The sequence below is a fragment of the Papio anubis genome, chromosome 18 (genome assembly GCF_008728515.1).
Source record: "Papio anubis isolate 15944 chromosome 18, Panubis1.0, whole genome shotgun sequence".
NCBI classification, from domain to species: domain Eukaryota; kingdom Metazoa; phylum Chordata; class Mammalia; order Primates; family Cercopithecidae; genus Papio; species Papio anubis.
The window spans coordinates 15,724,979-15,744,847 of NC_044993.1; the positions used below are offsets into that span (position 1 = coordinate 15,724,979).

Here is a 19,869-nt window from a genome sequence, read left to right on the forward strand (position 1 = left end):
ACAGTGAGACGCCTCAAAACAAAACAAAACAAAACAAAAGCGGCCAGGCGCAGTGGTTCACGCCTGTAATCCCAGCACTTGGGGAGGCCAAGGTGGGTGGATCACCTGAGGTCAGGAGGTTGAAACCAGCCTGACCAATGTGAGGAAACCCCATCTCTACTAAAAATATAAAAACTAGCCAGGTGTGGTGGCATGCGCCTGTAATCCCAGCTACTCGGGAGGCTGAGACAGGAGAATTCCTTGAACAAGGAGGCAGAGGTTGCAGTGAGCTGAGAGGGCGCCATTGCACTCCAGCCTGGACAACAAGAGTGAAACTCCGTCTCAGGGGGAAAAAAAAAAAAAAAAAAAAAAAAAAGCCACCTGATCTGGGACTCAGCCTACTGTGCTGGCTTAGTCAGCCCCGTGTTCTGACCAGGGCCTCACCATTACATTCCATGCAGGGTGAAGTGAGTAGAGAGCGGCCTGGTGTGAAGGCAGCAAGGCCTGGAGCTGGCAGGACCAGGCCCTGCCTGCATCTGGGTGCCCTGAGTATCTGTGATGTCATCTAACTTCTTGAAACAGGGTATTGGTCACGGGTCAGGGGAGTGAGATCTCATTGCTTTCTCAAGTTCTCCATGCAGCCCCGGACACATCTGTTAACCGTTCTGTAAGACGCAGGTGTTAATAACACCTGCTTTGTGAGAGGATTGTGAGGATTAAAAGAGAAGACAAGGTTGGGCACCGTGGCTCACGCCTGTAATCCCAACGCTTTGGGAGGCCGAGGTGGGTGGATCACCTGAGGTCCGGAGTTCAAGATCAGGCTGGCCAATATGATGAAAGCCAGTCTTGACTAAAAATAACTTCTTTGCCCAGTTACCTTCTCTTTTTGGGGGATGGGGGTGGGGAGACAGCTCCTCACTCTGTCACCTAGGCTGGAGTTTAATGGTGTGATCACAGCACCCTCAGACTCCTGGGCTCAAGCAATCCTCCTACCTCATTCTTCCAAAGAGCTGGGATTACAGGCACGAGCCACTGTGCCTGGCCCAATTTCTTTATTCTTTCTTTTTCTTTTTTTCTTTCTTTTCTTTTTTTTTTTTCTTGAGTTTCACTCTTGTTACCCAGGCTAGAATGCAATGGCGCAATCTCAGCTCACCACAACCTCCGCCTCCCAGGTTCAAGTGATTCCCCTGCCTTAGCCTCCCGAGTAGCTGGGATTACAGGCATGTGCCACCATGCCCGGCTAATTTTTGTATTTTTAGTAGAGTCGGGGTTTCTCCATGTTGGTCAGGTTGGTCTCGAACTCCCGACCTCAGGTGATCCACCTACCTCGGCCTCCCAAAGTGCTAGGATTACAGACGTGAGCCACCGCGCCTGGACTCAATTTCTTTATTGTCCTTCCATCAATGTGGCCCTTTTTTTTTTTTTTTTTTTTGAGACTAGTCTTGCTCTGTTGCCCAGGTGGGAGTGCAGTGGTGCAACCTCGGCTCACTGCAACCTCCACCTCCCGGGTCCAAGCGATTCTACTACCTCACCTTCCTGAGTAGCTGGGATTACAGGTGTGCGCCACCACGCCCGACTAATCGTTTGCATTTTTAGTAGAGATGGAGTTTCACCGTGTTGGCCAGACTAATCTCAAACTTCTGACCTCAGGTGATCCACCTGCTTCGGCCTCCTGAAATGCTGGGATTACAGTCTTGAGCCACTGCACCTGGCCAACCGCTGTTTCTTTTTTTTTTTTTTTTTTTTTTTGAGACGGAGTCTTGCTCTGTCGCCCAGGCTGGAGTGCTGTGGCCGGATCTCAGCTCACTGCAAGCTCCGCCTCCCGGGTTCCCGCCATTCTCCTGCCTCAGCCTCCCGAGTAGCTGGGACTACAGGCGCCCGCCACCTCGCCCGGCTAGTTTTTTGTATTTTTTTAGTAGAGACGGGGTTTCACCGTGTTAGCCAGGATGGTCTCGATCTCCTGACCTCGTGATCCGCCCGTCTCGGCCTCCCAAAGTGCTGGGATTACAGGCTTGAGCCACCGCGCCCGGCCCCAACCGCTGTTTCATTCTGCTTTCTTCCCATCTGGCTACTGACCTCCCCTGTCCTGGTGTCATCTGTCATTCATGATGACCCTGCTCATTAGCTGCCCTACCCGTGCTCCACGCACTCAGCTGTGGCAATGCAGGAGGAACTCCACGTGGGGAGCTGTCTGAACCCGGAGTCCCGAGCAAGCATTGCCAGCCCGCTTCCAGGTGCTTGGCCCCGTGATGGTTCATTCATTTATTCCCCAGACCCCTATTGAGCACCTGCCTCATGCCCAGCCCTGAGCAGACAGCAGTGAGCAGGTTCCCACCCTCGCTCTCTGCTGTAGAGCTGTCTTCTCCAGTGGAGAATGCTGAGAGAGGGGCCCAAAACCAATGGTACCTCCACCAGGTGATCTGGTTGCGCGCGGGAAGCACAGGGGTGGCCCACCTGACTTCCCAGCACGCCTTGAATCAGCTTCAGCTGACTCTTGTCTTCAAACAGATGCAGCATTTTTTCTTTTTCTTTTCTTTTTCCTTTTTTTTTTCCTTTTTCTGTCTTTTTTCTTTTTCTTTCCTTTTTTCTTTTTTTTCTTTCTCAATCTTTTTCTTTTTTCTTTTTCTTTTTTTCTTTCTCTTTCTCTTTTCCACCTCTGATTTCCCCACTATCTCTCTCCCCCTCTTCTTCCTCTGTCTCTCTCTGAGACAGGTTCTCACTCTGTCACTCAGGCTGGACTGCAGTGAAGTGACCTCAGCTCACTTCAGACTCAACCTCTGGAGCTCAAGTGATTCTCCTGCTTCAGCCTCCTGAGTAGCTGGGACTACAGAAGCACATCACTACACCTGGCTATTTTTTATATTTTTAGTAGAGATGGGATTTTGCCATATTGCTCAGGCTGTTATCAAACTCCTGGGCTCAAGCAATCTGCCTGTCTCAGCCTCCCACTGTGCTGGGATTACAGGCGAGAGCCACTGTGCCCGGCCCTATACATCTTTTTTTTTTTTTTTTTTTTTTGAGACGGAGTCTTGCTCTGTCGCCCAGGCTGCAGTGCAGTGGCCGGATCTCAGCTCACTGCAAGCTCCGCCTCCCGGGTTCACGCCATTCTCCTGCCTCAGCTTCCCGAGTAGCTGGGACTACAGGCGCCCACCACCTCGCCCGGCTAGTTTTTTGTATTTTTTAGTAGAGATGGGGTTTCACCATGTTAGCCAGGATGGTCTCGATCTCCTGACCTTGTGATCCACCCATCTCGGCCTCCCAAAGTGCTGGGATTACAGGCTTGAGCCACCACGCCCGGCCCCTATACATCTTTGATGTAGGTGAAAAAAGTGCATGAAATAAAAATTGCCTGGTAAGTGGGAACAGCCCAAGGCTGCCCCTGAAGCAGGCTGTTGTGGTCCTGGCTGGGCCTCTCCACACACCATTCATTCTTTCTTTTTTTTGAGACGGAATCTCATTCTGTTTAGGCTGGAGTGCAGTGGCGTGATCTTGGCTCGCTGCAACCTCTGCCTCCTGGGTTCAAGTGATTCTCCTGCCTCAGCCTCCCGACTATCTGGGATTATAGGCACGTGCCACCACACCTAGCTAATTTTTTTACTTTAGTAGAGATGGAGTTTTACCACGTTGGCCAGGCTGGTCTTGAACTCCTGACCTCAAATGATCCGCCCACTTCGGCCTCCCAAAGTGCTGGGATTACAGGTGTGAGCCACCATGCCCAGCTCACACACCATTTATATATGCTTTGAACCTGAACACAGTGCCTGCTGTGTGACTTCTGTTCCCAGCACAGTTGCAGATGTTTGTTTCAGGCTACACAAAGGTTTGGGTTTCGCTGCTGGCTAGACATTGACAGACTTAAAGAAACAGTGCTGGGGGAGAGTGTGGGTGAGTACTAGGGTATTGGAAAGATTCCATGCCTAGGAAACAAGCGTGGATTGATTACATCCCCACTTCTGGCCTTGTGCAAGTTAACTTTGTCTCCCTGGGCCTCTGTTTACTCATCTGAGAAATGGGGTGAAGATATGCGCTCTTCTTAGGTCACAGGGTTCCTCTACAAAATGTGAAAGGACTTTGGAAAGTATCGTCCGGTGTGCAGATTTCTCCGAGAAGCGCTGCTGCTGTTTATCCTGAGACTGGAGAAGGGGGAAGATGTGACTTTCAGGGTGGGCCAGGTGTTGTAGGAGACAGAAAGGACAATCTCGGGCTGGTAGCGGTGGCTCATGCCTGTAATCCCAGCACTTTGGGAGGCCGAGGTGGCTGGATCACTTGAGGTCAGAAGTTTGAGACCAACCTGGATAACGTAGTTAAACCCCGTCTACTAAAAATACAAAAATTAGCCAGGTGTGGTGGTGCGTGCCTGTAGTCTCAGCTACCCGGGAGGCTGAGGCAGGAGAATCCTTGAACCCAGGAGGTGGAGGCTGCTGTGAGACAAGATTGCGCCACTGCACCCTAGCCTCAGCAACAGAGTGAAACTGTCTCAAAAAACAGGCCGGGCGTGGTGGCTCATGCCTGTAATCCCAGCACTTTGGGAGGCTGAGGTGGGCGGATCACGAGGTCAGGAGATGGAGACCATCCTGCCTAACACGGTGAAACCCCGTCTCTACTAAAAAATAGAAAAAAATAGCCGGGCGTGGTGGCGGGTGCCTGTAGTCCCAGCTACTCGGGAGGCTGAGGCAGGAGAATGGCGTGAACTTGGGAGGTGGAGCTTGCAGTGAGCCGAGATTGCTCCACTGCACTCCAGCCTGGGCGACAGAGCGAGACTCTGTCTCCAAACACAAAACAAAAAAAAAACAAAGATAATCTCAGATGTGGTGCAGTTCACAGCCTGGAGCTCCCCGTGGGATCAGGCTGAGGGCTGCATTGAACTGAAATCTTCAGGGGTTCGGTGCTGGGGTAGATGTCCCTGAGAAGCAGAGCAGCTGAGAGGTGGAGCTTCCTCCAGGAAATACTCACTTGCTCCTTGTTGATTTCATGGGGTCCCAGCTTTCAGGAGGAAAGTAAAGATGAAAAGCCCTCGCTCTGGCATCTTAGAGGACTTCTGGGTGAGAGCTAGGAGGGGGAGGGCATCTGGACTCATTGCCCTCCCAGTCCTGGAGTCCGATTTTCCTGTTCTGTCTGGTTTTGAAGGTGCAGGCTGCGGAGCCAAAGCAGTGCTGCTCCTGCCAGCTCCTCCCTCGCCCTCTGCTTCCCTGGCCTTGCACAGGGACAGGGAGATCCAAAGAGTGGCTCTGTCCATTCTCTCTCAGCCTGGGAGGGAAGAGGGAGATGGCCTGGTGGCACAGATGGTTCGGCAAGCAGTTCAGTATGTGCCAAAGGAGGGCCTGGGAGGCCCCAGGTCAGGAGAGGGTGCCTGCCCTGCCAGTGAAGGCCGGGGCTGAGCTGCTTCCTGCCAGCGTCCAGTTTTGCTCAGAGCACCCAGAATGCCATCTTGGGGGAAGGCGGCAGGGGCTGCCGCAGAACCCTGGGGCTGTGTCTCCTGCCTCCAGGTCTAGCCACAGCTGCAAAGAGCAGGTGGCAGGAGGAGGACTCTGGAGGACTCTCTCCCTGTGTTGGCCCTGCAGCCCCATGTCCCCTTCTGTGCTTCTTGGGAGCAGGAGGCCTGCGACCCCCTGTCCTGAGCCCTCAAAAGGAAAAGCTATTCTAGGGATGATGAGAGGGAATCGGGTCCTGAGGCACTTGGAGGAACAGTTGCTGAGTTCCACATGCAACAGCCCGTTTTTGTCGCAAAGGTGGCTTAGATGCCATCACTAACTGGCCATCGAAGTTCCCAGTCTGGCAGGTAGGGCTCAAGTGCTGGGGCCACAGCAGAGACAAGGCCAAGCAGCCTGATTGTTGGGGGTGGAGGTTAAGGAGCAGAGTGTGGACTTGGCTTTCTATAGGGTCAGGCTGCAGCGCGGCATCCTGAGGAGCGTGGCTGCCCACACGCGGTCGCCCAGGCCAGCCTCGGCCAAGGCAGACAGAGCCCGGGCTGGGAAGCGGGAGATCCCACTGCTTGGGGAGTCACCTTTTCCTCTGCACAGTGGGAACACCAGAAACAGTGGACAAGCTCAGTGAAGAGCTCTCCAGCCCGCCCCGAGGTTTCCTTCCTCCTGACTTTGTCACCTCACTGGGAGAATATACCCCTTTATCTGAAACAAGCTTGCTGGAGGGGAGCCCAGCGTACCAGGTGGAAAGGAAAGATAGAGGCTGTGAGGTTCCTCTGGGCCTGTCCCCAGCCTCTTCGACCTGGCTGCCCTTTGTTCAGAGTGAAGACGGCAGTTCCCAAGACATAAGCACCGCAGGCTTCAGAGCCTGAAGCATCCTTCCAGGTCAGCCACTTTGGGCAACTGGTGAGCAAGGCGGGTGTGTAGGGCCAGCTACATCATTTGCGGGGCCTGGTACAGAATGAAAATGTGAGGCCCTTATTCAAATATTCAAAAGTTACTAAGAATTTTTTTTTTTTTTTTGTGGAGGCAGAGTCTCTGTCACCCAGGCTGGAGTGCAGTGGCACGATCTCTGCTCACTGCAACCTCTGCCTCCCAGGTTCAAGTGATTCTCCTGCCTCAGCCTCCCAAGTAGCTGGGATTCCAGGTGCCTGCCACCACGTCTGGCTAATTTTTGTATTTTTAGTAGAGACAGGGTTTCTCCAGCAGGCTGATCTCGAACTCCTGACCTCAGGTGATCCACCTGCCTTGGCCTTCCAAAGTGGTAGGATTATAGGCATGTGCTTAAGATTTCAAGATGAGGACAGTAGAGTGTAAATGAAGTGCAGGGTCCTTCCAAGTGGGCGCGTCTGGGTGTGACTGCATTTGGGAATAAGGGGATGGGGTCCTGCCTGTTCCTGCAGTCACAGCATACCTCGGGTCCTGGGGCAGAGGAGCCTGGATTCCGGCCCTCGGTGCCCAGCGGTCCTGGCTCACGGACAGAGGAGCCTGGATTCCGGCCCTCAGTGCCCAGCGGCCCTGGCTCACGGACGCCCCTGGTTCAGCAGCCAGGGGGTTCCTCACTCCGCCCCACATGTGATTCTAAACATTGCTGCAGAGACTCCTTCCCCGAATCGTTCGGGGGACTCTGACAGCTCCAATGGCCAGCCAGCTGCCTTCAGGTCACCAAAGAATCCGGGGCTGGTCTGAGACCAGGTGTACCCCCAGACTCTATCTCTGTCCAGATCATGAGAGGGAGTCCAGGGTCCCCTGCCTCCCCCAGTTTGGCTTCACTGCACAGCTGGAACTCAGCCAGGCCTGTTCCGGGAAGCAGGGCTGTGAGTGTGAGCTGTCCAGGTCCTTGGCATTTTGAACAAAGAATTGAACAAAAAACCCACAAAGTAACATTGGAAAGAAACACGGGAAGGAAGCAGTGAAAGCAGAAATTTATGAAACAAATAAAGCACTCTGCAGGGTGGGAGTAGGCCTGAGCAAGCAGCTCCAGAGCCTGGTTACAAAGTTTCCTGAGTTTTATTTTATTTCATTTTATTTATTGTTTATTTATTTTATTTTTTATTTTTTATTTTATTTTAATTTAATTTTATTTATTTTATTTTTTTATTTTATTTATTTTGTTTTATTTATTTATTTATATTTTCGAGACAGTCTTGCTCTGTCACCCAGGCTGGAGTGCAGTGGCCGGATCTCAGCTCACTGCAAGCTCCGCCTCCCGGGTTTACGCCCTTCTCCTGCCTTAGCCTCCCAAGCAGCTGGGCCTACAGGCACCCGCCACCTCGCCTGGCTAGTTTTTTGTATTTTTTAGTAGAGACAGGGTTTCACCATGTTAGCCAGGATGGTCTCGATCTCCTGACCTCGTGATCCGCCCGTCTCGGCCTCCCAAAGTGCTGGGATTACAGGCTTGAGCCACCGTGCCTGGCCTTGTTTTATTTTTTTATTTTATTTATGTATTTTATTTTTTATTTTTATTTATTTATTTTTATTTATTTATTTTTATTTTATTTTTAAATTTTTATTTAATTTTAATTTTAATTTTATTTTTTTGAGACGTCTCTCTGTCACCCGGGCTGGAGGGCAATGGCATGATCTTGGCTCACTGCAACATCCGCCTCTTGAGTTCAAGTGATTCTCCTGCCTCAGCCTCCCAAGTAGCTGGGATTACAGGCAAACACCACCACACCCGGCTAATTTTTGTATTTTTTTTTTGTAGAGATGTGGTTTCACCATGTTGGACGGGCTGGTCTTGAACTCCTGACCTTGTTATCGGCCCACCTCAGCCTCCCAAAGTGCTGGGATTACAGGTGCGAGCCATGGCACCTGGCCACCTGGGTTTTAAGTACTCCTTTTGAGGTTCTATTGGCTACCCCTTATCTGGATGAAGGATTTGGTCTGTGGCTCACAGAAAGGTAATGTGAACTGGCGCCCTATGCAGATGAAAGGATGGCCCATGCTTGGCCTGCGGCTAATCCAGGACACTCTCCCTTCCCATCTGAGATGCAGTGGAGGTAGGAGGGGATAGGGAGGGAAGCCTTTGATCCTTTGCTACTTGGGCATGTGGAGATGGGGTTTTCCCTTTTGATTTAGCTAAAGTTGGTACACTGGTTCTGTGTCTCTGTCCCTAGGCCCAGGCGTTTTCCCTTTGATTGAACTTAAGGAGATGGATTGGACTTAAATTCCCTGCCCCCAGACCTTGCTGTTTTCCCTTGATTCAGCTTTAGGAAGTCAGCATGGATTGGCCTTAAATTCCCTGCCTCCAGACCCTATTCTCCTGCCTCAGCCCCGCACATGTGACTGGAAGCCTCCATCTGCCCTTCTAGACGAAGATGGGGCCTTTCAAGCAGTGACGTAGGATTTTTCTTGGTAACCTGTCAATGGAGACCTCCTAATTAGTGACGCTTTGGCCCCTAGGCCTGTGAAATTTTAGATGTTAGGAGATACCCTGTCCATTTGGCCCACTGGGCCACGCCTGGTCTGCTGTCTGAGGATCTCCTGGCCACCGTAACTGTCCAGTACCTGGTGGGAGGGGGTGTGTGAGTAAGCGAGTGTGGGGTCCAACTGGCACCTGCCAGTACGAAACGGTTTTGTGTGGGAGTGTTTAGTGGCTAGAGCCAGGGAGGTGTCACAAGTTACCTACAGTGGACTCGCAACTAATGCAGGGCAACGTGATGGTGTCCAGGCAGGGGTGTCCATGACCCCACAGCCCCAGAGAGAGCAGTAGCTTAGTTAGTAGAGAGTTTGCCTCTTGCTGCCTAGGCTGTGCAATGGCGCATGATCTTGCTCACTGCAGCCTCCTGGCCCCAGGTTTAAGAGTGGGATTCTTGTGCCTCAGCCTCCCAAGTGCAGGTGTGGGACTTCACAGGTGCCTGCTACTAGTGCCCAGCTAATTTTTGTATTTTCAGTAGAGACGGGCTTCTTTTTTTTTTTTTGAGACGGAGTCTGTGTTGCCCAGGTTGGAGTGCAGTGGCTTCTGATCTCAGCTCATTGCAGCCCGGGCCCCGGCTTTTACCTCCCGCCTCAGCTCCCTCAGTAGCTGGGACTACAGGTTTCCACCACCTTGCCCAGCTAGTTTTTTGTATTTTTAGTACAGATGGGGTTTCACTGTTGCTTGTGATATCTCGAACTCCTGACCTCGTGATCCGCCTGTCTCGGCCTCCCAAAGTGCTGGGATTACAGGCTTGAGCCACCGCGCCCAGCCTGAGACGGGGTTTCACCACATTGGCCAGGCTGATCTCAAACTCCTGACCTCGGGTGATCTGTCCTCCTTGGCCTCCCAAAGTGCTGGGATTACAGGCATGAGCCACTGGGTCTGGCCAGGTAATTAGCTCTTTTAGTCCCACTGTCCACAGCCTGACGGACAGCAGCATGTTAACAGCTCTGCCAGCCCCTTGCCCTGCTCTGGCCCATGACTCTGGAGCTGGTTCTGCCCTGCTGCTGTTTCTGTCATGTGGGTGGCTGCCCTCAGCTGGTGGAGGACAGGGCCATGATGTTACAGCCTTCCCTGTACCCATATTTGGTGGGTCCTGAGTTCTTGTGCCATGTACAAGAAGAATGAGGTCACACTGACAAAGAGTGAGGAAGGCAGAGAAGAATATTACTGAGCAACAAAACAGCTCTCAGCAGAGAGGGGATGCGAGGGTGGTCAACCACCTGAAGTCTGGTGGTTTCTATCATTGTGGCTGGGTCTGGAGTTTTTAGGGGCACAGAATGAGGAGGGGCAGGCCATAGGTAGCATTGGAAAAGGTAACCTTTGATTGGTTCTTTCTGAATAATGCTTTTTAACTAATCAGGAAAGAGTGGACAAACAGGAATAGAAGTTCTCCAATGCTGGATTTCAGGCTTTTTTTGGCTTCATGGTGAGGTTTCACGGGGGACTCACCGTGTCTGCCTAGGATCTGTCTGCCTCAGATCTGTCTCCTGTCACTATCAGCAGCAGCACATAAAGCCAGTGTCATCAAAACAGCAACTGTGGGACAATGGCCCTTGAGCCCTGCTTTGTGCTTCCTGTGGCCCAAGGCCACAGGATGGATGCAGGGTGTAGGACTCCTTTGTTTTTAGTTTTTATTTTTATCTACCCATGTACATGCTGATAGGACTCCTTTGTATTCTTTAAAATGCCTCCTGGCCGGGCGCTGTGGTTCATGCCTGTAATCCCAGCACTTTGGGAGGCCGAGGTGGGCAGATGACGAGCTCAGGAGATCGAGACCATCCTGGCTAACATGGTGAAACCCCGTCTCTACTAAAAATGCAAAAAATTAGCTGGGCGTGGTGGCGGGCGCCTGTAGTCCCAGCTACTTGGGAGGCTGAGGCAGGAGAATGGCGTGAACCCGGGAGGCGAAGCTTGCAGTGAGCCGAGATCGCTCCACTGCACTCCAGCCTGGGCGACAGAGCTAGACTCTGTCTCAAAAAAATAAAATGCCTCCTGCTGGCCAGGCGTGGTGGCTCACGCCTGTAATCCCAGCACTTTGGGAGGCCGAGGCGGGCGGATCACGAGGTCAGGAGATCGAGACTACCCTGGTTAACACGGTGAAACCCCGTTTGTACTAAAAAATACAAAAAATGAGCCAGGTGTTGTGGTGGGCGCCTGTAGTCCTAGCTAGTCGGGAGGCTGAGGCAGGAGAATGGTGTGAACCCGGGAGGCAGAGCTTGCAGTGAGCCGAGATTGCGCCACTGTACTCCAGCCTGGGCAATACAGCAAGACTCCATCTCAAAAAAAAAAAAAAAAAAAAGCCTCCTGCTAACACTTAGCTGGCATGTTTTGTTGGCAGCTATAATATTCCACCATAATTTTTTTTTTTTTTTGAGATGGAATTTTGCTCTTGTTTGCCCAGGCTAGAGTGCAATGGTGCAATCTTGGTTTGCTGCAACCTCCACCTCCCACATTCAAGTGGTTCTCCTGCCCCAGCCTCCCAAGTAGCTGGGATTACCTGCCCAGCTAATTTTGTATTTTTAGTAGAGACAGGATTTCTCCATGTTAGGCTGGTCTCAAACTCCCAACCTCAAATGACCCACCTGCCTCAGCCTCCCAAAGTGCTGGGATTACAGATGTGAGCCACCATGCCTGGCCCATATTCCACCATAAATTTTTAAAGTGAATCTGGGTGTGCTGCCTAATGCCTATAATACCAGCACTTTGAGAAGCCGAGGCAGGAAGACTGCTTGAGGCCAGACGTTCAAAACTAGTCTGGACAATATAGTGAGATCCCATCTCTACAGAGAAAAAAAATAGCTGGGCATGATGGTGTGCCCTTGTAGTCGCAGTTACAGGTGTGAAGCAGAGGCTGATGTTAGAGAATTGTTTGAGCCTGGAAGGTCAAGGTTGCAAAAAGCCATGATTGTGCCACTGCCTTCCAGGCTTGGTAACAGAGGGAGATTCTATCTTCAAAAAAAAAAAAGTGGGTGAGGTTTTTTTTTTTTTTCTTTGAGACAGAGTAGAGTGCGGATTACCAGACTAGACTAGAGTGCAGTGGCATGATCTCAGCTCATTGGAACTTCTGCCTCTTGGGTTCAAGCAATTCTCCTGCCTCAGCCACCCAAGTAACTGGGACTACAGGCACACATCATTGTGCCTAGCTAATTTTTGTGTTTTTATAGAGACAGGGTTTCACCATGTTGGCCAGCCTGGTCTCAAGCTCCTGACCTCAAGTGATTCATCTGCCTTGGGTTCCCAAAGTGCTGGGGTTACAGGTGGGAGCCACCGCGCCTGGCTGTGGGGTCATTTAATTTGTGTTTCAAATCTGCCAAATTTAATAGGATTTCATAAAGCATTACTGACCTTTTTTAAGCTGGGGTCTCACCCTGTTGCACAGACTGGAGTGCGGTGGTACAATTGCTGCTCATTGCAGCCTTGAGCTCCTGGGCTCATGTGGTCCTCCCACCCCAGCCTCTCAGATACCTACATGCATGATACCTACCACACCTGGCTAATTTTTGTCTTTTTTTGTTTGTTTGTTTTTAATAGAGATGGGCATCTATGTTGCCCAGACTTGTCTTGAACTTCTGGGCTTAAGTGATCCTCCTGCTTCGGCCTCCCAAAGTGCTGGGATTACAGGCATGAGCTACCGTGACAGGCCTTACTGGCCTCTCGAACCTGCCAACAATCAGGGCCGCCTCTGCCAGGAGCACTTTCATCTGAGTTCAGTCCAGAAGGAGTGCCCAGTGTGGCTACTGCATCTTGTTGTGGGCACCTTGACTTTCTGTGATGCTTCTCTTTGACTTCAAGGTAAATAATCTGGGTCTTGGGTCTGGGAGGTTACCTGTCTGAGGGCAATGATTTGATGAACTTTAAATTTTTTTTAAAAAATTTTATGGGTGGGCGCAGTGGCTCATGCCTGTAATCCCAGCACTTTGGGAGGCCTAGGCGGGTGGATCACCTGAGGTCAGGAGTTTGAGACCAGCCTGGCCAACGTGGTGAAACTCCATCTCTACTAAAAATACAAAAATTAGCCAGGTGTGGTGGCACACACCTGTAATCCCAGCTACTTGGGAGGCCGAGGCAGGAGAATCACTTGAATTTAGGAGGTCGAGGTTGCAGTGAGCCGAGATCATGCCATTGCACTGCAGCCTAGACAACAAGAGTGAAACTCCATCTCAGGGGGAGGAAAAAAAAAAAAAACCTTTATATAATTTTTTTTCTTTTTATACAGAGATGGAGATCTCACTATGCTGGCCAGGTTGGTTTTGAACTCCTGGCCTCAAGCAATCCTCTCACCTTGGCGTCCCAAAGTGCTGGGATTACAGGCATGACCCACTGCACCCGGCCTAATGTTCAACTATTTTGTGAAAAGTAGGCTGTGCGCAGTGGCTCATGCCTGTACTCCCAACACTTTGGGAGACTGAAGCAGAAGGACCACTTGAGGCCAGGAATGCTAGAGTAGCTTTGGCAATATAATGAAACCTCCATCTCTATTTAAATAATATAAAACAGAAAAATGAAGAAGTGCTGCTTTGCTTCTTCCTTGGATCCTCGCTGGCCATGGTGGCAGTAGCCAGAGCCGGAGCTTAGCTTGGGCAGGTGTGGGATGGGGGCTGGCAGCGGGCTAGCAGTGGGCGGGCTGCAGGGCAGCAGCTCTCTGCCCTGGGCGGGCAGCAGAGGACATTTGAGAATTAGCCCGGACGAGGGCTAGGTATCTCCTCAGAGGACCCAAGGATCCCAGGCTTCCCCCTCCTGCCGTTGGACGGTAGCGCCCTAAATTCCAGGGCCTGGGTGTGGGGTTGATCAGACAGTTGGTTCGGGTCTGAAGGAAACAGTAGAGCACCCTTCCCTATCCTTGGTGCGGTTTGGTGTTGAAGCCATTTGTCTCTTTGTCTCGGGGAACCTCTAGGATGACCCCTAAGGTCTGACCCCAGCTCTGGGTAGGGGGCCTGGGGCTGTGAGAGGCCAGGCTGCCTGTGGCCCGTGTGGGGAGGTGGCAGGGGGTGCACGCTTCGCTGCTTTGGAGGGAAGAGCCAGGCAGAAGCAAGAGGGGAGGCCTGTGTGCTTTTGTAGCCCAGTCCCCCTGCACCCCGACCCCCATGCCCCCCCCCCCCCCCCCGTGCCCCTTCCCTTGCCTCTCACACCTGCCCCGCTCTCTTGCTGGCAGATCTAGACATGGCTCAAGATCCCAAGGCCGGCCCTGCCCAGCCAGGCCAGAAGAGGCAGCAGGGCACACGCATTTTCTGGTGAGTCTGTCAGGATGGGCCGCCGGGGAGCACACTGGGGGCCGCCGGGGAGCGCGTTGGGGGCCGCCGGGCAGCGGGCTGGTGGCTGTCGAGCTTGTATGGGGCTCTGGGTTCCCCTGGGACAGAACAAGGACCCCAGAAGCCCCCCCAAGTGTGCTACACACCCAGCGGCTCAGGGTGCTCAGGGCTTCCTCCCTGGGCCTTAGGTTTTCTCTGTCAACTGAGGAAGTTGACCCAGTGCATTCCAAAGCCCCTTCTAGCTGGTGCCACCAACTCCCCCATCCTGACCGAGGCAGGGCCCCTCCTTCTGCCTGGAGGAGCCTGGATCCCCCCAGGTGAGGGTCCCTAGGGGGTAGTGTCCGGGGGTGATTTCTGGGTCTAGACCTTTGGGAAGTAGCAAATGGGAACCTTTCTGGTTGACATTGTTCCCCTAACTTGGGAAACTTAAAGCAATTTTAAGGAAATCTTTTTTTTTTTTTTTTTTTTGAGACAGGGTCTCGCTCTGTCACCCAGGCTGGAGTACGGTGGTGCAATCTCAGCTCACTGCAACCTCCTGCTGGGCTCAAGCAATCCTCCCACCTTAGCCTCCCAAGTAACTGGGATCACAGGCGCGTGCCACCACGCCCGGCTAATTTTTGTTTTGTTTTGAGACGGAGTCTTGCTCCATTGACACTCAGCTCCAGGCGCAATCTTGGCTCATGGCAACCTCTGCCTCCCCGGTTCAAGTGATTCTCCTGTCTCAGCCTCCCGAGTAGCTGAGATTACAGAGGCACACCACCACAACTGGCGAATTTTTGTATTTTAGTGGAGACGGGGTTTTACCATATTGGCTGGGCTGGTGTCAAACTCCTGGCCTTAAGGGAGCCTCTCACCTTGGCCCCCCAAAGTGCTGGGATTAGGCTGGGTGCAGTGGCTCACACCTGTAATCCTAGCACTTTGGGAGGCCCAGGTGGGCGGATCTCTTGAGGTCAGGAGTTTGAGACCAGCCTGGCCAACATGGTAAAACCCCATCTCTACTAAAAATACAAAAATTAGCCGGGCGTGGTGGTGGGTGCCTATGATCCCAGCTACTTAGGAGGCTGAGACGGGAGAATCGCTTGAACCCAGAGGCAGAGGTTGCAGTGAACCTAGATTGTGCCACTGCACTCCAGCCTGGGCAACAGAGTTGAGACTCCATCTTAATAATAATAATAATAAAGTGCTGGGAATTATAAGTGTGAGGCACCACATTCAGCCAGATAATGTTTGAACATGTTTGGAAAGGAGCTCACCAGCTTCTGTGAGCAAACCAGTCCTCTTCAGAGGCGTGGGTGTGAGCCGTGTTGGCCTGTGTCCACTCAGCTGGGCGTGTGTAATGGCTGATGTGTAATGGCTCGTGTGCATCCAGACGGTGGCGGGGAGGTGGGAGGCAGGCGGAGGGGGTGCTGCTGTTAGGGGCAGTGCTGGTGTCGATGCCGCGGCACCCACAGCTCCAGTTCCTTTTGGTTTTCCCCTCGTCTCCTCTCCCCGGAAGTGGGATGGCAGAGCTGGGGCGTGGGCTGCTCTGAGATGTCTCTGTGCCTCCACATTGACCTCCGGAGAGACTAGGCCAAGCTGCTCCCTGCCAGCAGCAGCCAGGGTCGGTGCCACCCCGCAATGTGCCAGTGTGGGTGGCTTCTGCCCCGCTTTGGTTTTGGACTGTTGAGCAGATGTGTGCTCATGGGTCACGTGTCATGTTGTTTATTTGGTTTTGGAGACAGGATCTCAGTGTCACCCAGGCTGGAGTGCAGTGGTGCCATCATCGCTCACTGCAGCCCTAAACTCCTGGGCTCAGGTGACCCTCTGACCTCAGCCTCCCGGGTAACTGGGACTACAGGCACATGCCACCATGCCTGGCTAATTAAGTTTTTTTTTAAAGAGATGGGTGGGGTCTCACTGTGTTGCCCAGGCTGGTCTCGAACTCCTGGGCTCAAGTGATCCTCTTGCCTTGGCCTCCCAAAGGGCTGGAAGCCATTTCACCCAACCCACGTGTTTTTTTTTTAACGTGGCTGTTTTTGAGGCTGTTCAATCTTTCATTGGATTTCATATTTTCCATCCACCTCCTTACCCAGCAGGCTTGGATCCAGTCATCCAGCCCCCGCTGGGGAGCTCGGGGCAGGGTTGATGTAGGGCGTCCCAGAGGCAATGTGGAGTGATGCCACCTGCCCCACAGGGACTGAGAGAGCATCAGAGGGGCCTGGCATTCGAGACCTGGGGCAGAGCTGGGCATAGATCGCCTCCTTGAGACCTGATTGTCCCTAGGAGGCTCCAGAGAGGAGGGCCCAATGTTTCCGCAGCAGTGCCGGCAGCAGTGGGTAGGGGCTGTGGTGGTGGCCCTTGCTCCCTTGGGATGGTCCCCAGAGGAGGAACCGCTCAGGGTTGGGGCCGTGGTGGGCAGTGAGCTGCTGAAGGATCTCTCCCTGAGGGCTGCTCAAGTCCAGCCATGTGATTTGGGTCTCAAAATGGAATGTGTGGCCCACCGAGGTGGCTCATGACTGTTGTCCCAGCACTCCGGGAGGTTGAGGCGGCGGATCGCTTGAGCCCAGGGTTTAAGAAAATCCTGGGCAAGATAGTGAGACTGCCATCTCTACAAGACATAAAATAAAAATTTGCCAGGCGCGGTGGTTCACGCCTGTAATCCCAGCACTTTGGGAGGCTGAGGCGCGTGGATCATCTGAGGTCAGGAGTTCAAGACCAGCATGGCCAACATGGTGAAACCCCATCTCTACTAAAAATACAAAAATTAGCCGGGCGTGGTGGCAGGTGCCTGTAATTCCAGCTACTCAGGGAGGTTGAGGCATAATAATCGGTTGAACCCGGGAGGCAGAGGTTGCAGTGAGCCGAGATTGTGCCACTGTACTCCAGCTTGGGTGACAGAGCAAGACTCTCTCAAAAAAGAAAGAAAAGAAAAAGCAAAAGAAGAGATTAGCTGGGTGTGGTGATGCATGCCTGTAGTCCCAGCTACTCAAGAGGCCGACGTGGGAGGATCACTTAAATCCAGGAGGTCAAGGTTGCAGTGAGCCGAGATCGTGCCACTGCCTGGGTGACAGAGCGAGACTCTGACACACACACAACACACACAAGGAATTTGGCAACATGGAGGGGAAGGCATAGTGGAAGCACTGCCCACCCAGCTCCCCGCCTCCTGCCTCACAGCCCAGCCCTGAGGACACTTGAGGAGGTGGCTTGGCCTCTGCCCATAGAGCCATTCTGAAGGTGTGTTTAGTTTGTTGCTGTGGGATGTTCCCAGATTGCAGGCTGTAGCCATTACAGGCAGCAGCTGCAGCCACTGCCCTCGTCCAACCAGGCCCTTCCCCTTGGGGAGAGAAGCACAAGGCTGCCCACCCACCTGGACACAGGCCCTGGCCTCAGTGCTGGCAAAGGCAGGCCAGGGCAGGGAGGTCCCATGAGGAAGGACCCCCTGCCTGCAACAGGTGGCTGCAGATGGGCAGGTACCCGAACACAGTCTCTCCCTGTTTATCTCAGCTTGGGCGGCAGTCAGCAGAATCCCCTTCCAGTGCATGGTTCATCTGTGGCTACTCACAAAAATACACTTAGGCCGGGCACAGTGGCTAACGCCTGTAATCCCAGCACTTTGGGAGGCTGAGGCTGGAGGGTCATGTGAGCCCAGGTTTGAGACCAGCCTGGATAAGATAAGAGAGACCCTGTCTCTACAAAAAATAATTAGCTAGGCACTAATTATTTTATTTTTGGCCTGTGGTCCCAGCTACTCGGGAGGCTGAGGCAGGATGATCTCTTGAGCCTGGGAGATCGAGGCTGCAGTGAGGTAGGATCATACCACTATGATGATGTCGCCTGGGCGACAGTGCAAGATCCTGCCTTATATTTTTTTGAGACAGAGTTTCACTCTTGTTGCCCAGGCTGGAGTGCAGTGACGTGATCTCCGCTCACTGTAACTTCCACCTCCCAGGTTCAAGTGATTCTCCTGCTTCAGCCTCCTGAGTAGTTGGGATTACGAGCATCCACCACCACGCCCAGCTAATTTTTTGCATTTTTAGTAGAGATAGGGTTTCACCATTTTGGCCAGGCTGGTCCCGAACTCCTGACCTCAGGTGATTCACCCTCCTTGGCCTCCCAAAGTGCTGGAGTACAGGTGTGAACCACGGCACCCAGCCAAGATACCTTTTTTTTTTTTTTTTTTTTTTGTAAAAAAAAAAGACTCACATTCTGGCCCCGAGGGCAGAGTATTGGCGTGATCTTGGCTCACTGCAGCCTCCACCTCCTGGGTTCAAGCAATTCTCCTGCTTCAGCCTCCCAAGTAGCTGGGATTACAGGCAGGCGCCACCACACTTGGCTAATTTTTGTATTTTTAGTAGAGACAGGGTTTCATCATGTTGGCCAGGCTGGTCTCAAACTCCTGACCTCAGGTGATCTGCCTGCCTAGGCCTCCCAAAATGCTGGGATTACAGGCATGAGCCACTGTGCCCAGCAATCCTGTCATATTTTAATTTTTATTTTTTGTATTTTTGAGACGGAGTTTTGCTCTTGTTGCCCAGGGTGGAATACAGTTGCCCGATCTCAGCCCACTGCAACCTCAGCCTTTTGGTTTTAAGAGATTCTCCTGCCTCAGCCTCCCAAGTAGCTGGGATAACAAGCGCCCGCCACCATGCCTGGCTAATTTTTGTATTTTCAGTAGAGATAGGGTTTCACCATGTTGGCCAGGCTGGTCTCAAACTCCTGACATCGTGATCCACCCACCTAAGCCTTCCAAAGTGTTGGTATTACAGACGAGAGCCACCGCACTGGTCCCAAGATCCTGTCTTTAAAAAGCAACAACAGGCTGGGTGTGGTGGCTCACGTCTGTAATCCCAGCACTTTGGGAGGCCAAGGTGGGCGGATCACGAGGTCAGGAGATCGAGACCATCCTGGCTAACACGGTGAAAGCCTGTCTCTGCCAAAAATACAAAAAATTAGCCGGGCATGGTGATGTGTGGGATGCCTGTAGTCCCAGCTACTCGGGAGACTGAGAGGCAGGAGAATGCATGGAACCTGTAGACGGAGTTTGCAGTGAGCCGAGATAGGCCCACTGCACTCCATCCTGTGCTGGCGAGCAAGACTCCATCTCAAAAAAAAAAAAAAAAAAAAAAAGCAACAACAAAAAAGGACCATTCCCCTGTGCATTGGCTGGGAATCGAACCTAGGCCTCCCGTATGGTAGGCGAGAATTCTACCACTGAATCACCAATGCCTCAATGAATGTGGGTTTGTCACCGCAGCCCAGGTGGTCACAGGCCTGGCCCTGCCTGTCCAGTCTGGTCTGTTTAGCCGTGGGGAGGGGGCTGCAAGGCTGGGTCAAGGACACTTTCCAGGGCGGTCCTGCTCCTCGGAGGCCTTCACCTCCAATGCTGTCTTGGCCCCAGCTCTCACTGCTTGGTCCTTCCTGGCCCTCGGGGGTCCTTGTCCATCTACCCTGTGGCTGGACCTGCCTCTCCTCCTCCTCCTCCTTCCCTCCTCCCCTCCTCCCCTCCCTCTCCCCCTCCTCCCCTCCCTCCCCTCCTCCCACCTTCCCTCCATTCCATCCATCCCTCCTTCCATTCCTCCATCCATCATCATCTCAGTTGGGATTGCCATCCAGTTTCCTGAGCCAGAAAGCAGGGGTGGGAGTAGGGAGTGGCGAGATGGAGGGGATAGGGCAGGTGCCCAGGATGTCCTCTGTTCCAGCCCCTACGTGTGGCCCACAGACTTGAGGGCAGCATGACAGGACTGGAAGAGATTGATAACTTTTAGCACCCCACAGCACCATGCGTCCCCTCCCTTTCCCCCAACTCAGAGCC

General features: G+C 52.7%; 1 non-coding gene across 1 annotated transcript; it reads right to left on the bottom strand.

The window, feature by feature from the left end:
- Positions 1-19,212: 19,212 nt before the first annotated feature.
- On the bottom strand, positions 19,213-19,283 carry TRNAG-GCC. Its single transcript has one exon. It is a non-coding gene; the product is annotated as a tRNA-Gly (tRNA).
- Positions 19,284-19,869: the final 586 nt, after the last annotated feature.